Genomic DNA, 20660 nt, shown 5'->3' on the forward strand with positions numbered 1-20660 from the left:
TCGCCTTTTGCATCAGCTGAATGTCCAACATCAACATATGCCACCTTCTAAAACTCCCTAACTGTGCTGCCCCCCCCCATGGCCGGGGTCACCACCTAGCGCATGACACCGTGCGAGTGCCGTTGCCCTGGACAGGTGGGTAGGCCGACTCTTGGGCGCGGGCACTGGCACAGGGTCCCTCATAGTGCAATCAAGTGTCTCTGACGGTGGTGGTGCACACCCGCCGTCAGACACACCGCCGTACTATGAGGGGCCCAGTGCCAGTATCGACGTCCACGAGTGGGCCCCCCTTACTTGGGCAGGGCCCCAGCATTTGCAATCTTTACCTCTCCCTGCTCCTCCGCTGTGTAGTCTGGGCCGTCAAATCCATACTGTGCCTGACACCGTCTGAGACTGCCTCCTGATGTATAGACATATATTTTGAATGTGTACGCTATCCATACATGTTATCCGGGGATACGGTACCCTTTCTCACCTTTGTGCAATCACGTGCAATCCATACTGGGCGTGAGAACGGCTGGCGAGCTGTTAAGCAAGCTACAGCACCTGTGGTTTGCACACGTAAGTTTTTCATTTTTTCAGGAATGACGGTTAGGCCTAATTCCGGAACTGAGGTTGACCTGCACTTACTGGGAAATCATCGTTCGCGGGTAATAATTGTAATTAGTGATCCCCATCACTAACGTTGTTCAGCGGGTTATCTGCACCTGTAAGCGACAAACGCTGGCCTTTTCAGTGTAGCGCACATGCAGCCACGGACATGTAAGGGCATGACACACCAGTTATTGGCCAATCTCATGTGCCAGAGCCTCACGTGTCCCTCTAGTAAGCCGGACTCGGACCGCGGGGCATGACGGAGTCTCGTTCGCTAACGGAATTAAGCTTGCAATGTGTGCATCTTTTCTGTAGCTGGCATGGTTGAGGTTTCCCAGGTGGAGTCGAATTTAACCATAGGCTCCACTCCTGGTGGTGCCCTTCTAGACATTCCTTTAAGGTTCAGCTTTGCAACCATACTGCCCACGTAAAACAAACACTTTGCCTTCATGAACGCTGTTTGGAGGGTCATGACTCGTGGGAATAACGCCGCCCAATCAGTTAACCTGCTAGAGAGATCCTTCGTTGCTCCCAAGCATGACATCACACTCCCTAGGAGGAAGGTAATGCCACTGTGGCGACCGTACTCCTGGGGGCGCCACAAGTGCACTGATGCCCAGCCACTGCTCGATGAATCTGCTGGTACATTGACCCAGACCACTACATTCCCCTCGCACGCTACACGGCCTGAATCTGACCCTGATGAAACTCAGGTTACCCTTCCCATATACAGTTCCATCTTACACGGTGACAAAGAGGAAGCTGCAGATGAAAGTGCAGGTTCGGCCCACCCGCCATCAGACACACCACCGTACTATCAGGGGCCCTGTGCCAGTGCCGTCGCCAACGAGTGGGCCCCCCCTGCTTGCTCAGGATCACAGCACTTGCAAGGTTGAAATACTGTGCAGTGAGATGGAAGATTGGGACGACGAGGAGTCCAGACTAGTACAGGGATTCCTTAGCGAGGAGACTTATTTGATTGTTTTCAATGTTGGGACAGCAATTTTTGGGGAGCACTATACTCTGGAAAATGATAGATGGGGCCCACCATACACTGGAACATTCCAAAGGTGGACATCAGACACTGGAGCAGCATTTACAGGGCCCATTATACACTAGAGCATTAGAAATGGGACCCATTATGTTTGGAGCATTATTTGGGCCCATAAGACAGTGGAGCTTCATCCATGGGGACCAACATATACTGTAGCATTATGTGGAGCTCATCATATACTGTTTCAAACATTATATGGGACCAATGATTCTGTATGGAGAAATAGATGGGCCTCGTCATGAGATGTAAAAAGTGAAGTATTTTTCATTGTACTATACCGCTATTTCTCTGCCGTATCGGAGCATGATGAGTTGTGGTATGTGTTAAAGGGGCGCTCTTTCACCCAGGGCACATGAAAACCTGGAGCCAGCCCTACCCCCACACAACTTTAGCCAAATAACCCCCATTTTTCTGTGCGTAACTTGTATTATGAAGTTAATTAAGCTTGACAAGCTTAAGTAAGAAGAATTGATGCTTTTGGCATTCAAATGGGCACTGTAGGTGTGTTTCCTGTCCTCCTCTCACTGCCGACTTTTATTCCCCATTGACTTACATTGGGTTTCGTGTTTCGGGACGACCCCGACTTTTCCCTATAATCGGCCGATCTTGCTCGACCCGACTTTTGGAAAAGTCGGGTTTCACGAAACGAAACTCGACCCTAAAAAAACAAAAGTCGCTCAACTCTAATGGTGAACCTTTGGCCAAGTCTGAGGTCCAGAGCATTTAAGAAGAGGTTTTCATCCTGGATATCTCTGTACTTGGCCGCATTCATGTTGTTAGGGCTGGGGATTGCACTTAATGAAAAAAGGAAAATAAGTGCAATCACAACCCGGGGTCCTCTGTGCAGAGATGTATAATTGATGCTAGTGAACAATGACGGAACAAAACAGAAAGCATTACTGTTAGGGCCGCTTCCCCCCGGCCCCCGGCTACTTAAATCCTCACTCCTGCATCCCGGTGTGCTGCTGGATGAGGAACACGGCAGTCTCCTACTGTGCTGTCAGCCTCGTGGCTGGCAGTGGAGTTTTGGGTCTCACGCATGCGCACTAGGATATGGCCGCGCGCAGTGCCAGTATCTTTATCCATGGCTCTGTCCTGACCCGGAAGCTCCATATGGCCAATGGAGTTGTGCTGACAGGTATATCAGGCCACCCTCCCTTAGTGGAGGTGCCTGATTACTGTTGTGGGTGGTACTCCATACCTGTACTTAGGCTGCCTGCTATCTGTTGCCTTTACCTCATTCCTTCCCGTGGCTACTCGTTCTTTAGCTCTTTTTGTGTCCTCTCGGTACCCTTGCCACCTTGTGGTGGTCCTCGCACTCTCTCCCTGTGTTTCCTAAAGCTTCCATCCCCTCCTTCCCTCCCAGGGGTTCCCTTGCCTCCATTGCTCCCTCTGGCTCTGTACCGCGTTCTCCTGCTTGCTCTCTTCTCCTATCTCAGTCTGTCTGCACCCTGTGGGAATCCTCTTTTTCATTCCCTCAGTACTCCAGCCCTGCATTACTTTTTTTTTGGCATTTTACCTCCCTACAATCTGCCCTCTTGGTACTGGCTGTTGAGGTACTTGAGCTCCTTGGGCCTGCCCCTAACGATTCCTGTATAGGGGTCAGTTTCACCTGGTTAGCTTGACTAGGGGAGTTCGGTACTGTGACTCAGAGGGTCCACTCTAGGAAGCTCGCCTCTGCCAGGTGAGACAGTTACCTTTAACACACTGTGTTAGTGTCACACAGTGTGATAGGAACACTGAGTTCCAAGCTCAGTTACTTCACTTAGAGGTACTGCACTAAGTGTGCTAAGTGCTAAACCCTGTTCACATCACAGGGACGTTAGCACGTGGATAAGGCTTGCTCTGCAACTAAACTGTGCTAACCGCACACATGATCGAAGCAGATGCTGAGCTGAGGAAGAGAACACACGGGACGCTAGGTGCATGACCTTGTCACTTTCCCAGGGAAGTATTGTCTGTGGGTTGGACTTGCTCTGTAACTCAACTGTGTTAACCGCACACATGAAGGAAACAGATGCTAAGCCAAGGAGAGTTACCCCATCCTGACCCTACCTGCCTGCAAAAATACTCTCAGGCTAGAGCAACACATTCAATCATGCAGACAGAGTGGTAGAGTATACAGTCGCATAAACCACACATAAATGATACTAGTGTGGTGCCCTGCGTCTTTATCGCCATGAAAAGGGTTAAATATGTACTGGTTTGCATGTGTTTTGTGACCAATGGGAATTATGCTTTCTCTGCTAGAGACCACAACTAGAGATGAGCGACTTTGCCTTTTTTAGGGTCGAGTCGGGTTTCATGAAACCCGACTTTCTCAAAAGTCGAGTCGAACAAAATCGGCCGACTATCGTGAAAGGTCGGAGGTCAGACTGAAACACGAAACCCAATGCAAGTCAATGGGGAAGCAAAGTTGGCAGGGAGTGGAGGACAGTAAACACACCTACAGTGCCCATTTAAATGCCAACTACATCAATTCTTATTACTTAAGCTTGTCAACCTTAATTAACTTTATAATAATAGTTACGCATTGAAAACTGGGGGTTATTTGGCTAAAGTTGTGGGGGGGATAGGTCTGGATCCAGGTTTTCGTGTGCTCCAGGCAAAAGAGTGTCAGTGCGCCCCTTTAACACATACCACAACTAGTGTTGAGCATTCCGATACCGCAAGTATCGGGTATCGGCCGATACTTGCTGTATCGGAATTCCGATACCGACTTCCGATATTTTTTCAATATCGGAATTCGGCATCGGAATCGGAAGTTCAGTTGATTGACGGCCTGACGTCATCATGATGCGCGGTGTGTGCGCATCATGATGCGCCGTCATTTCGGGCCTTCCGGGGGTCTCTGCCGGCCTGCCGGGGGGCTGTGCCGGCCTGCCGGGGGGCTGTGTGGACTGCCCGGGGTCTCTGCCGGCCTGCCGGGGGGCTGTGCCGGCCTGCCGGTGGTCTGTGCACCCTGTGGGGGTCTGTACCGGCCTGCCGGGGGGCTGTGCCGGCCTGCCGGGGGGCTGTGCTGATGTCCGGGGGTCTGTGCAAGCATCGTCCGATGGGACTACAAGTCCCATCGGGCGATGCCTGCTACCATGACAGTGATTGACACATTAACCAATGATGGGACAGTAGTAGTCCCATCATCCGGCTAATGTGTTAAATGTTAAAAAAAAAAAAAAAATACTACATACATACTACATGCATGCTACATACATACTACATGCTACATACATACTACATATATACTACATACATGCTACATACATACTACATGCTACATACATACTACATGCATGCTACATACATACTACATATATACTACATACATACTACATACATGCTACATACATACTGCATGCTACATACATACTACATACATACTACATACATACTACATGCATGCTACATACATACTACATGCATACTACATATATACTACATGCTACATACATACTGCATGCTACATACATACTACATATATACTACATACATACTACATATATACTACATGCTACATACATACTACATGCTACATACATACTACATGCTACATACATACTACATATATACTACATACATACTACATACATGCTACATACATACTGCATGCTACATACATACTACATACATACTACATACATACTACATGCATGCTACATACATACTACATGCTACATACATACCACATACATACTACATGCATGCTACATGCATGCTACATACATACTACATGCTACATACATACCACATACATACTACATACATGCTACATATATACTACATGCATGCTACATACATACTACATATATACTACATGCATGCTACATACATACCACATATATACTACATACATACAATACATTCATACAATACATACATAGACATACAGTACATATAACATAGAGTAACATACTTACCAATACTTGTCACATTGTTCCCCGAAGCCATTGTCTTTCCGGAATAAATATTAACATAACAAACCACAAAAATACTCACCCACGATCCGAAGCAGTCCACGAGTGTGTCCCACGACGATCTTGGGTAGAGAACTGCAGCATCAGATGATGCTGCCGTTCTCTACGGGCTGCAGGAATCCAATGACGGAAGGTAGGTATCCTTCCGCACTGTATTCCTCCGCCACTTAAAAAAAAAAAAAGTCCCTAGTCTCACTTTATGCCATTGCTGCGTGGGAATTTCCCACACAGCAATGGCATAAAGTGAGACTAGGGACTTTTTTTTTTTTTAAGTGGCGGAGGAATACAGTGCGGAAGGATACCTACCTTCCGTCATTGGATTCCTGCAGCCAGTAGAGAACGGCAGCAACAGCTGATGCTGCAGTTCTCTACCCAAGATCGTCGTGGGACACACTCGTGGACTGCTTCGGATCGTGGGTGAGTATTTTTGTGGTTTGTTATGTTAATATTTATTCCGGAAAGACAATGGCTTCGGGGAACAATGTGACAAGTATTGGTAAGTATGTTACTCTATGTTATATGTACTGTATGTCTATGTATGTATTGTATGAATGTATTGTATGTATGTAGTATATATGTGGTATGTATGTAGCATGCATGTAGTATATATGTAGTATGTATGTAGCATGCATGTAGTATATATGTAGTATGTATGTAGCATGCATGTAGTATATATGTAGTATGTATGTAGCATGTAGTATGTATGTAGCATGCATGTAGTATATATGTAGTATGTATGTAGCATGTAGTATGTATGTAGCATGCATGTAGTATATATGTAGCATGCATGTAGTATGTATGTAGCATGCATGTAGTATGCAGTATGTATGTAGCATGCATGTAGTATATATGTAGTATGTATGTAGCATGTAGTATGTAGCATGCATGTAGTATATATGTAGTATGTAGCATGTAGTATGTATGTAGCATGCATGTAGTATATATGTAGTATGTATGTAGCATGTAGTATGTATGTAGCATGCATGTAGTATATATGTAGCATGCATGTAGTATGTATGTAGCATGCATGTAGTATGCAGTATGTATGTAGCATGCATGTAGTATATATGTAGTATGTATGTAGCATGTAGTATGTAGCATGCATGTAGTATATATGTAGTATGTAGCATGTAGTATATATGTGTTATGTATGATGCATGTAGCATGCATGTAGTATGTATGTAGTATATATGTAGTATGTATGTAGCATGCAGTATGTATGTAGCATGCATGTAGTATATATGTAGTATGTATGTTGCATGTAGTATGAATGTAGCATGTATGTAGTATGTAGTATGAATGTAGCATGTATGTAGTATGCATGTTGTATGTATGTAGCATGTAATTTTTTTTTTATTTTTTTTTTTACATTTAACACATTAGCCGGATGATGGGACTACTACTGTCCCATCATTGGCTAATGTGTCAATCACGGTCATGGTAGCAGGCATCGCCCGATGGGACTTGTAGTCCCATCGGACGATGCCTGCACAGACCCCCGGAGCCTGCACAGACCACCGGCAGGCCGGCACAGCCCCCCGGCAGGCCGGCACAGCCCCCCGGAGCCTGCACAGCCCCCCGGCAGGCCGGCACAGCCCCCCGGCAGGCCGGCACAGCCCCCCGGAGCCTGCACAGACCACCGGCAGGCCGGCACAGACCACCGGAGCCTGCACAGACCCCCTGGCAGGCCGGCACAGCCCCCCGAAAGGCCCGTACAGACCCCAGAGAGGCTGTACAAGGGCAGGAAAGGGTTTTTCTTATTCCGATACCGGAAGTCCCATAGACTTGAATGGGACTTCCGGTATCGGAATCGGCGATACCGATACTTTTTTTAAAGATCGGCCGATACCATCCGATACGATACTTTGAAGTATCGGACGGTATCGCTCAACTCTAACCACAACTCATGATGCTCCAATACGGCACAGAAATATAGGTATAGTACAATGAAAAATACTTCACTTCTTACATGACATGACTGATATCTATTTTAAATTCTACAATAGCTCAAAAAACGGACAGTACAGTGGGGAAAAAAAGTATTTAGTCAGTCAGCAATAGTGCAAGTTCCACCACTTAAAAAGATGAGAGGTGTCTGTAATTTACATCATAGGTAGACCTCAACTATGGGAGACAAACTGAGAAAAAAAAATCCAGAAAATCACATTGTCTGTTTTTTTTCATTTTATTTGCATATTATGGTGGAAAATAAGTATTTGGTCAGAAACAAGCAATCAAGATTTCTGGCTCTCACAGACCTGTAACTTCTTCTTTAAGAGTCTCCTCTTTCCTCCACTCATTACCTGTAGTAATGGCACCTGTTTAAACTTGTTATCAGTATAAAAAGACACCTGTGCACACCCTCAAACAGTCTGACTCCAAACTCCACTATGGTGAAGACCAAAGAGCTGTCAAAGGACACCAGAAACAAAATTGTAGCCCTGCACCAGGCTGGGAAGACTGAATCTGCAATAGCCAACCAGCTTGGAATGAAGAAGTCAACTGTGGGAGCAATAATTAGAAAATGGAAGACATACAAGACCACTGATAATCTCCCTCGATCTGGTGCTCCACGCAAAATCCCACCCCGTGGGGTCAGAATGATCACAAGAACGGTGAGCAAAAATCCCAGAACCACGCGGGGGGACCTAGTGAATGAACTGCAGAGAGCTGGGACCAATGTAACAAGGCCTACCATAAGTAACACACTACGCCACCATGGACTCAGATCCTGCAGTGCCAGACGTGTCCCACTGCTTAAGCCTGTACATGTCCGGGCCCGTCTGAAGTTTGCTAGAGAGCATTTGGATGATCCAGAGGAGTTTTGGGAGAATGTCCTATGGTCTGATGAAACCAAACTGGAACTGTTTGGTAGAAACACAACTTGTCGTGTTTGGAGGAAAAAGAATACTGAGTTGCATCCATCAAACACCATACCTACTGTAAAGCATGGTGGTGGAAACATCATGCTTTGGGGCTGTTTCTCTGCAAAGGGGCCAGGACGACTGATCCGGGTACATGAAAGAATGAATGGGGCCATGTATCATGAGATTTTGAGTGCAAACCTCCTTCCATCAGCAAGGGCATTGAAGATGAAACGTGGCTGGGTCTTTCAACATGACAATGATCCAAAGCACACCGCCAGGGCAACGAAGGAGTGGCTTCGTAAGAAGCATTTCAAGGTCCTGGAGTGGCCTAGCCAGTCTCCAGATCTCAACCCTATAGAAAACCTTTGGAGGGAGTTGAAAGTCCGTGTTGCCAAGCGAAAAGCCAAAAACATCACTGCTCTAGAGGAGATCTGCATGGAGGAATGGGCCAACATACCAACAACAGTGTGTGGCAACCTTGTGAAGACTTACAGAAAACGTTTGACCTCTGTCATTGCCAACAAAGGATATATCACAAAGTATTGAGATGAAATTTTGTTTCTGACCAAATACTTATTTTCCACCATAATATGCAAATAAAATGAAAAAAAAACCAGACAATGTGATTTTCTGGATTTTTTTTTCTCAGTTTGTCTCCCATAGTTGAGGTCTACCTATGATGTAAATTACAGACGCCTATCATCTTTTTAAGTGGTGGAACTTGCACTATTGCTGACTGACTAAATACTTTTTTTCCCCACTGTATATTACTCCATACAGTATAATGGCCACCGCATAGTGCGCCATACAGAGTAATGAGGCCCATATATTTCTCCATACAGAATCATTTGTCCCATATAATGTTTCATACAGTATATGATGAGCTCCACATAATACTACAGTATATGATCGTCCCCAGAGATGATGCTCCAGTGTCTTATGGGCCCAAATAATATATAATGGGCCCCATTTCTAATGATCCAGTGTATAATGGGCCCCATAGATGCTGCTCCAGTGTCTGATCTGCCCCATTTAGAATGCTCCAGTATATGATGGACCCCATGGATGATGCTCCAGTGTCTTATGGGCCCAAATAATGCTCCATATATAATGGGCCCCATTTCTAATGCTCCAGTGTATAATGGGCCCCATAAATGCTGCTCCAGTGTCTGATGTCCCCCATTTGGAATGCTCCAGTGTATGATGGGCCTCATGGATGATGCTCCAGTGTATGATGGGCCCAAAAAATGCTCCATATATAATCTGCCCCATTTAGAATGCTCCAGTATATGTTGGGTCCCATATCTCAATCTCCAGTGTCTAGTGCTCCCCAAAAATTGCTCCCATCCTTTAAAAAAATTAACCCCTTCACCCCCAAGGGTGGTTTGCACGTTCATGACCGGGCCAATTTTTACAATTCTGACCACTGTACCTTTATGAGGTCATAACTCTGGAACGCTTCTATGGATCCTGGTGATTCTGGCATTGTTTTCTCGTGACAAATTGTACTTCATGTTAGTGGTAAAATTTCATTCAAATAACTTGCGGTTATTTGTGAAAAAAATGGAAATTTGGCAAAAATTTTGAAAATTTCGCAATTTTCCAACTTTGAATTTTTATGCCCTTAAATCACAGAGATACAGCACACAAAAAACTTGATAACTAACATTTCCCACATGTTTACTTTACATCAGCACAATTTTGGAACCAAAATTTTTTTTTGTTAGGAAGTTATAAGGGTTAAAAGTTGACCAGCGATTTCTCATTTTTACAACACCATTTTATTTTTAGGACCACATCACATTTGAAGCCACTTTGAGGGGTCTATATGATAGAAAATACCCAAAAGTGACACCATTCTAAAAACTGCACCCCTTAAGGTGCTCAAAACCACATTCAAGAAGTTTATTAACCCTTTAGGTACGTCACAGGAATTTTTTTGAATATTTAAAATAAAATGAACATCTAACTTTTTTTCACAAAAAAAATACTTCAGGTTCAATTTTTTTTATTTTACCAAGGGTAACAGGAGAAATTGGACTGCAAAAGTTATTGTGCAATTTGTCCTGAGTACGCTGATACCTGATTTGTGGGGGGGAACGACTGTTTCGGCGCATGGCAGAGCTCAGAATGGAAGGAGCGCCGTTTGACTTTTTCAATGCAAAATTGGCTGGAATTCAGATCGGACGCCATGTCACGTTTGGAGAGTCCCTGATGTAACAGTGGAAACCCCCTACAAGTGACCCCATTTTGGAAACTAGACCCCCCAAGGAACTTATCTAGATATGTGGTGAGAACTTTGAACCCACAAGGGCTTTACAGAAGTTTATAACGTACAGCGGTACAATTAAAAAATCATATTTTTTCCACAAAAATGATCTTTTCACCCCAATTTTTATTTTCCCAAGGGTAACAGGACCCTAAAAGTTATTGTGCAATTTGTCCTGAGTATGCTGATACCCCACATGTGGGGGTAAACCACTATTTGGGCGCATGGCAGAGCTCGGAAGGGAAGCAGCGCCATTTGACGCTTTTGGCTGGAATTGAGATCGGACATCATGTCGCGATTGGAAAACCCCTGATGTAACAAAACAGTGGAAAATCCCCACAAATGACACCATTTTGGAAACTAGACCCCCTAAGGAACTTATCTAGATGTGTGGTGAGAACTTTGAACCCCAAAGGCTTCACAGAAGTTTATAACATAAAGCCGTACAATTAAAAAATCATATTTTTTCCACAAAAATGATCTTTTCACCCTCAATTCTTATTTTTCCAAGGGAAACAGCACCCTAAAAGTTATTGTGCAATTTGTCCTGAGTACGCTGATACCCCACATGTGTGTGTAAACTACTATTTGGGCGCATGGCAGAGCTCGGAAGGGAAGCAGCGCCATTTGACGTTTTTGGCTGGAATTGAGATCGGACACCATGTCGCGATTGGAAAACCCCTGATGTACCTAAACAGTGGAAACCCCCCACAAATGACACCATTTTGTAAACTAGACCCCCCATGGAACTTATCTAGATGTGTGGTGAGCTCTTTGAACCCCCCAGTGCTTCACAGAAGTTTATAACTCCCGGGCGTGAAAATAAAAAATTCGTATTTTTTCCACAAACATGATCTTTTAGTCACCATTTTTTTTATTTTCCCAAGGGTATCAGGAGAAATTGGACCCCAAAGGTTGTTGTCCAATTTGTCCTGAGTATGCTGATACCCCATATGTGGGAGAAAACTACTGTATGGGCACACGTCGGGGATCGGAAGGGAAGTAGTGACGTTTTGGAATGCAGACATTGATGGAATGGTCTGCGGGTGTCATGTTGCCTTTGGAGAGCCCCTAATGTACCTAAACAGTGGAAAGCCCCCACAAATGACTCCATTTTGAAAACTAGACCCCCTAAGGAAGTTATCTAGATGTGAGGTGAGCACTTTCAACCCCCAAGGGCTTCACAGAAGTTTATAATGCCAGGGCATGAAAATAAAAAAATCGTATTTTTTCCACAAACATGATCAATTAGTCCCCAATTTTTTTATTTTCCCAAGGGTAACAGGAGAAATTGAACCCCAAAAGTTGTTGTCCAATTTGTCCTGAGTATGCTGACACCCCACATGTGGGAGAAAACTACTGTATGGACACACATCAGGGCTCGGAAGGGAAGTAGTGACGTTTTGGAATGCAGACTTTGATGGAATGGACTGCGGGTGTCATGTTGCCTTTGGAGAGCCCCTAATGTACCTAAAAAGTGGAAACACCCACAAATGACCCCATTTTGGAAACGAGAACCCCTAAGGAACTTATCTAGATGTGTAGTGAGCACTTTGAACCCCCAAGGGCTTCACAGAAGTTTATAATGCCCGGGCATGAAAATAAAAAAATTGTATTTTTTCCACAAACATGATCAATTAGTCCCCAATTTTTTCATTTTCCCAAGGGTATCAGGAGAAATTGGACCGCAAAAGTTGTTGTCCAATTTGTCATGAGTACGCTGACACCCCATATGTGGGAGAAAACTACTGTATGGACACACGTCGGGGCTCGGAAGGGAAGCAGTGCCATTTTGGAATGCAGACTTTGATGGAATGGTCTGCGGGTGTCATGTGCGTTTGGAGAGCCCCTGATGTACCTAAACTATTGAAACTCCCCACAAGTGACCCAATTTTGAACACTAGACCCCCCCACGGAACTTATCTAGATGTGTGGTGAGCACTTTGAACCCCCAAGTGCGTCACAGAAGTTTTTAACGCTCGGACGTGAAAATAAAAAAATCATTTTTTTCCACAAAAATGATATTTTTGCCCCCAATTTTTTATTTTCCTAAGGGTAACAGGAGAAATTGGACCCCAAAAATTGTTTTGCAATTTGTCCTGAGTAGGCTGATACCCTACATGTGGGGGTAAAACACTGTTTGGGCTCATGGCAGAGCTTGGAAGGGAAGGAGCACCATATGACTTTTTCAACTCAGAATTGGCTGGAATTGAGATCAGATGCAATGTTGCATTTGGAGAGCCCCTGATGTGCCCAAACAGTGGAAACCCCCAATTCTAACTCCAACCCAAACCCCAACACACCCCTAACCCTAATCTTAGCCCTAACCCTAGCCCTAACCCAAGCCCTAACCCTAGCCCTAACCCTAGCCCTAACCCTAACCCTAGCCCTAACCCTAACCCTAACGCTAGCCCTAACCCTAACCCTAATGGAAAAATGGAAATAAATACATTTTTTTAATTTTATTATTTTTCCCTAACTAAGGGGGTGATAACGGGGGGTTTGATTTACTATTTATGGCGGTTTTTATTTTTGCCAGCTGTCGCACGCTAAAAGACGCTTTTTATTGTAAAAATAGTTTTTGCATCACCACATATTGAGAGCTATAATTTTTCCGTATTTTGACCCACCGAGTCATGTGAGGTCTTATTTTTTGCGGGACGAGTTGACGTTTTTATTGGTACCATTTTTGGTCATGTGACATTTTTTGATCGCTTTTTATTCCGATTTTTGGGACGCAGAATGAACAAAAACCAGCGTTTCATGAATTTCTTTTGGGGGAGTGCGTTTACACTGTTCCGCGTGTGGTAAAATTGATAAAGCGGTTTTATTCTTCGGGTCAGTACGGTTACAGCGATACCTCATTTAGGTCTTTTTTTATGTTTTGTCGGTTTTATGCAATGAAAACTATTTTATATAAAAAATAATTATTTTTGCATCACTTTATTCTGCAAGCTATAACTTTTTTATTTTTTTGCTGATGATGCTGTGTGGCTGCTCGTTTTTTGCAGGACAAGATGACGTTTTCAGCGATACCATGGATATTTATATGCGTGTTTTTGATCGCGCGTTATTGCACTTTTTGTTTGGCGGTATGATAATAAATCATTATTTTTTGCTTCGTTTTTTATTTTTATTTTTTAAGGGGTTCTCTAAAGGGGTTAACTAATGGGACAGTTTTATAGGGCGGGTCGTTACGGACGTGGCAATACCTAATATGTGTACTTTTATTGTTTTGTTTTTTTTTTATTTTCAAAAAATGAATTTATTGGGGAATTTTTTTTTTTTTTTTTACTAATTTATTTGGCGATTTTTTAAAAATTATTTTTACACTTTTTTTTTTATTTTTTTTTACTTTATTACATAGTCCCAGGTGGGACATCACTGTCCTGTGACAGATCGCTGATCTGTCACATCACAGATCACTGTGACAGATCAGCAATCTGTCACAGGCATTGAAGAAGACTTCCTCTTGCCTGCGCTTTGCAGGCACTGAGGAAGCCAGCTTCCTCCAGGCCCCCAAAGGCCCCTGTCGCCATCTTGAATTCGGGGACCTGGAGGAAAGGAGCCCCCCGTAGCAGCGCTGCACATTGCGCTGCCGTGGGGGGCTCAGGGAAGCACGGAGGGAGCCCCCTCCCTGCCGATGCTTCCCTTTAACTCCCGGTACACCGCGATCATGTTTGATCGCGGTGTGCAAGGGGTTAACGTGTCGGGGGCGGTTCGTGACAGCCTCTGACACATTGTGCCGGGTGTCAGCTGTGATAATCAGCTGACATCCGGCCGCGATCAGCGGTGCTCACCACGTGGGCGCCGCTGATCGCGGTAGACGTACTATCCCGTCCATGGGCATAGGGGCCCAGGTCCCATGGACGGGATAGTACGTCGGATGTCAGGAAGGGGTTAAATACCTCTCCTCGCTGGGCACTACTCTACTATGGACTCCTCAGCGTCACCATCTTCCAGCTCTCTGCACTTGGACTGTTTAGGCAGAGGGCATACAGACGTGATGTCATTGCACTCTCTGACCTGAATGTCACTGTCAGGAAACGCGGAAGACATCACGGCGGTGGAGCAGGGAGAGGTAAGTATTGCAAGTGCTGTAACCCTGAGCAAGCAGGGAGGGCCCACTCATTGGTGATGGCACTGGCACAGTGCCCCTCATAGTATGCCGGTGTGTCTGATGGCGAGTGGGCCCTCCCACTGGTAGAGACACTTTTGCATACTATGAGGAGCCCTGTGCCAGTGCCGTTGCCCACGAGTATGCCCCCCCCACCTGCTCAGGGAACCGGCACTTTCATCTGCACCTTCCTCTGTGTCTCTGTGTAAGATGCTATAGTATGCAGGAAGGGGCACCTGAGTTTCATCAGGGTTATATTCTGGCTCTGTAGAGTGCGAGGGGAATGTAGTCCTGTGGGTGAATGTACCAGCAGAATCATCTAGTAGTGGCTGTGCATCAGTGTACTCCATCTCTGATTCATGTTGGACTGGGGAATTCAGGATCTGACTTGATAACCCAGGCATGGTATGTGAAAAGAGCTCCATGGAGTAAAGTGTGGGCTGCCGCATCCTTCAGTTTTGGTGGGGGTGAAGGACACAAGGAAAGGAGTTGTTCCTGACCAGAAACCTGCACTGACAACTCAGTGCTTGCATTTTTTGCAACTTCAGAAGAGGAGGCGATAGAGCTGGAGGCTGTATCAGCAATGTAAGCCAAAACCAGTTCCTGATGCTCCAGCTTTAAAAGCGGTTTATCTACTTCCAGAAAAGGAAACCTTAAAGGCCTTCTTGTGCCAGACGATGATGCAGGCTCAACACCTCCTGCCTTAGCTGCTATTGTGCTTTTGCCATAACCAGCAGATGCACCACCACCACCATCAGTACCAGCTGCGCCCCCGCACCCACTTCCACCATACTTCCTCATGTTTGGGAAAATGTACCAAAAATACCAGCAGAGATATGGTACTGTATGAGGAGCGTACAGCTGTATAAGGTGTATGGAAAAATGTAAATCTCGGTAAATATTTTGTTAGTCACAGACGCTCTCCCAGTATGTATTTGGCCGTAATCCAACCAGCAGATATACGATACTGTATCAGAATTGTACAGCTATATACGTTTTTGGGGAAAATGTCAATCTCCGTATATTTATTTCTGGAGTCACACACAGACGCTCTGCCAGTATGTATCTGACCGTAATACAACCTGCAGATATTCGGTACTGTATGAGAAGCGGACAGCTCTATACGGTGTATGGAAAAATAGAAATGTCCGTATAAGTATTTCCTGAGTGTCACACACACACTGTCTCTATATAGATGTGACCGTAATGCGAACAGCAGATATACGATACTGTTTGAGAAGCAGACAGCTCAATACGGTGTATAGAGAAATGGAAATGTCCATATATGTATTTCCGGAGTCTCACACACACACGCTGTCTCTGTATAGATGTGACACTAATCCAAACCGCAGATATACGATACTATTTGAGAAGCGGATAGCTCTATACGGTGTATGGAGAAATGGAAATGTCCGTATATGTATTTCCTGAGTCTCACACACACACGCTGACTCTGTGTAGATGTGACAGTAATCCAAACAGCAGATATATGATACTGTTTGAGAAGCAGACAGCTCTTTACGGTGTATGGAAAAATGGAAATGTCCATATATGTCTTTCCGGAGTCTCACACACACATGCTGTCTCTGTATAGATGTGACAGTAATCCGAACAGCAGATATACGATACTGTTTGAGTAGCGGATAGCTCTATACGGTGTGTGGAAAAATGGAAATGTCCATATATGTATTTCCGGAGTCTCACACACACACACTGTCTCTGTATAGATGTGACTCTAATCCAAACCGCAGATATACGATACTGTTTGAGAAGCGGACAGCTCTATATGGTGTATGGAAAAATGGAAATGTCCGTATATGTCTTTCCAGAGTCTCACACACACACGCTGTCTCTGTATAGATGTGACCGTAATGCTAACAGCAGATATACGATACTGTTTGAGAAGTGGACAGCTCTATTTGTTGTATGGAAAAATGGAACTGTCCGTATATGTATTTACGGAGTCTCACACACACACGCTGTCTCTGTATAGATGTGACCATAATCCAAACAGCAGATATATGATAGTGTTTGAGAAGCGGACAGCTCTATATGGTGTATGTATGGAAAAATGTAAATCTCCGTCTATTTTTTTACGGAGTCACACACATATAGCATGTATTTGTCCATGACCCCAGCCGGTACACGGTAGTGTGTGAGGAGCATAAACCTCTATATGGTGTGTGAAAAAATGAACGCTCGGTAGCTGTGCAGAAAAAAGGAATAAAAGTATTTTTGCTTTGAAAAAAGCAGTCTGCACAGCAGTGTGCACAGAGCAATGCAGCTATCAGGTAGCCTTATAAGGCAGCCTAATAACCACCAGTAGAGTTGAGCGACTTTGGTCGGATCGGGTTTCATGAAGCAAAATTTGTTTCAGATGAAACTGGTCCGACTAGGGCAAAAAAAGTCGAGTTTCGTCCGAAACCCGACCCCAATGCAAGTCAATGGGAAATAAAAGTCGGCATTGAGTGGATGAATGTCATCCGCTCAATGCCGACTTTTAATTCCCATTGACTTGCATTGGGGTCGGGTTTCGGATGAAACTCCGACTTTTTTTGCCCTAGTCGGACCAGATTCATCTGAAGCAAATTTTGTTTCATGAAACCCGATCCGACCAAAGTCGCTCAACTCTAACCACCAGCGCTGCTGCACACAATAAAATCCTCCCCTGTCACTGCACACTAACTGTAGTGTTGTACAGTGAAAATCGCTATCAGCAGAAGCACAGATTTTTTCTTCTTTCCTGCCTAAACACTCTCCCTATTGAGAACGAGCAGCAGCAACCTCTCCCTATGCTAAGATCGGCAGAAGTAAGATGGCAGGCGGTGTTCACGGCTTTTATAGCCACTGTGACGCCACACAAAGCAAGCCAATCACAGCAACGCCCTTCTCTAAGATGGTGGTGGCCGTTGCCCATGTCATCGCGTTGCCCACAGTGTGCGTCTTTGATCATTGGCTGAGAAAAGGCGCTGGAAGCATTACGGGAAACGCGACTTTGGCGCTCGAGTCAGCGACCTCATGGCCGACCTCACGCTATGGTCGGGTTTTGATCGGCGAAACCCGACTTTAGCGAAAGTCAGCGACTTTTGAATTTGACCGACCCGTTTTGCTCAACTCTAACCACAACACACACACAATTTACACCACTCCCTTACTTGTCAGAAGCTTAGAGCTTTGCAAACATAGCCTAACTGGGAGGGGGAGGGGCCGAGTTGTTGTTTCAGTGGAGAAGAAGGAAGAACGCTCTTGGGAGCCTTGATGACATGTGGTCCCTTCAGGAGTAAAGCTAATAAGAAGCATCAGGGAATCAGCCCCTTGGCCATCCATGCTTTCAGAGCAGGGTGGTAAGCTGAGAGACTGTGTGAGTTTATACAACCAACAGCGTAGTGTTTTCCCAGGAATTACAGCAGCAAACTAGGATCAGTGAGGATTGTACAAGAAGGAACGTGAGCTTCACAAAGGATCCAAGCTGCAAGTTGCCAGCAGAGAAATACAGAGTGAGTAGAGGCTATACTAAAAGTTCCAAACTCTGGGAAACCTTGGTCCCTGAAGGGATTAGAATAGCTGGAAGCTTACACTGAGTCACAGCAGAGGAAGGGTAACTCCAATTTTCCAGAGCAGATTGTAACCTGGTGAGAGTTGTAATATCGCCTCTGAACTGCACCTGAACTACAGTAAATGATAAAGTGACTTTTCTTGTCTTTTGCTTTATTACTCCGTGCCTTCTACTTCCATCACAATCTCTGGGGGTTGGCCCTGGTTGGAGAGGGTTTAACATCTGCACTGCCATCACCATCTACTCCCCCAGGGATCATCTGCAGTTCCAGCTATACTACAGTCGAACACTCCAACTGGCGTCATGAATCACTACATAAACTTTATCCCTAATCAATACTCCCCTTTTACATGACCACCTGAGGCCATGGACTGAGTCACTGCCGCAGTGACACATCCCTTTAAGATGTCTGGCCAGGTACCGAGTATCCCACGGTCTCTGGGACGCGTCACTAGCGCGCCCACGTGCACCGCTGGGAGCCTTTTATACATTAGACTCTACCTCAAACACTCATGTCTAGTTGGCTGAGGCATCGCCTGTAGGCCAATCTGGAGCTACCACCTTGCAAGAGCAGCAAACGTTCGACCATCAATGAGCAGATGCCACATCATGGACATGCCCAGTCGGAGATCTCTGGACTTAGAATCCCAAAGGTCAGGCTGCACCTGCCTATCGCTGGTTACCATAGACTTGGCTGGGGAGCCAGCAGTATCCAAACGAATACCAGGAGCCTGAGCAAGATGCTGGGATCGGCATATTGGGAGACCACAGCATCCAGCAATTCTTGGGGTTTATCATGCACAGCTGGAGAATCCCAATGCCTAACACATGCTTCCTTCAATTGCAATCTGTCATCCTGTCCCTGCAGCTGAAAAACACCTCCAATGCATGATACTGCCACCACCATGTTTCACTGTTTGGATTGTATTGGGCAGGTGATAAGCAGTGCCTGGTTTTCTCCACACATATCACTTAGAATTATCACCAAGAAATTATATCTTTGTCTCATCAGACCAGAGAATCTTATTTCTCATAGTCTGTGAGTCCTTCATGTGTTTTTTTAGCAAACTCTATGGGGGCTTTCATATGTCTGGAACTGAGGAGAGTCTTCCGTCTGGCTACTCTGCCATAAAAGCACGACTGGTGGAGAGCTGCAGTGGTAGTTGACTTTGTGGACCTTCCTCCCATCTCACTACTGCATCTGTGGAGCTCAGCCACAGTGATCTTGAGGTTCTTCTTTACCTCTCTCACCAAGGCTCTTCTCCCACAATTGCTCAGTTTGACTGGATTGCTAGGTCTCGGAGGACTTCTGGTGATCCCAAACTATATCCATTTAAGGATTATGGAGGCCACTGTGCTCTTAGGAGCCTTGAGTACTGCAGAAATTATTTTGTAACCTTGGCCAGATGTGTGCCTTGCCACAATTCTGTCTCTGAGCTCCTTGGCCAGTTCCTTTCACCTCATGATTCTCATTTGGTTTGACATGCACTGTGAGCTGTGAGGTCTTATATAGACAGGTGTGTGCCTTTACAAATCAAGTCCTATCAGTTTAAACACAGCTGGACTCTAATGAAGGAATAGAACCATCTCAAGGAGGATCACAAAGAAGTGTACAGCATGTGACTTAAATATGAGTGTCTGAGCAAAGAGTCTGAATACTTATGACCATGTTATATTTCAGTTTCTCATCTAATATATAAAGCTCTAAGTGTGTATGTATGTATGTATGTATGTGTTTATGTTTGTGTGTGTGTATGTCCGGGATTGGCATCCGCACCGTCGCAGCTACAGCCACAAAATTTGGCACAGTCACACGTCTGGACCCCGAGAGCGTCCTAAGCTATGTTGTGAGGCGAAATTTTAACCCCGTGCGTTCCAATTCACCAAACAATTTTGCCTCTACCTACATACTGGGGAAAAAGTGTGCGCGCGTCAAGCTCCGCCCCTCATTATGATGTCATAATGCCCCTATTTGCATACTGGGGAAACAGTGTGTGCGTTTCAAGCCCCGCCCCTCATTATGATGTCACAATGGTTGCCATGGCGACGCTGATGTAATCATAGGTTGCAAGCCCTGCCGCCGCTCATTATGATGCCATAATGGTTGACTATGGGATGGAGGATGTGTGATGGATATAATGGCACTGGACTATGGGATGGAGGATGTGTGATGGGTATATGGGCATGGGACTATGGGGTGGCGGATATGTATGATGGGTATATGGGCACGGG

This window comes from Dendrobates tinctorius, unplaced genomic scaffold (assembly GCF_039654945.1).
Source record: "Dendrobates tinctorius isolate UK_male_01 unplaced genomic scaffold, ASM3965494v1 ptg000046l, whole genome shotgun sequence".
Lineage (NCBI taxonomy): Eukaryota > Metazoa > Chordata > Amphibia > Anura > Dendrobatidae > Dendrobates > Dendrobates tinctorius.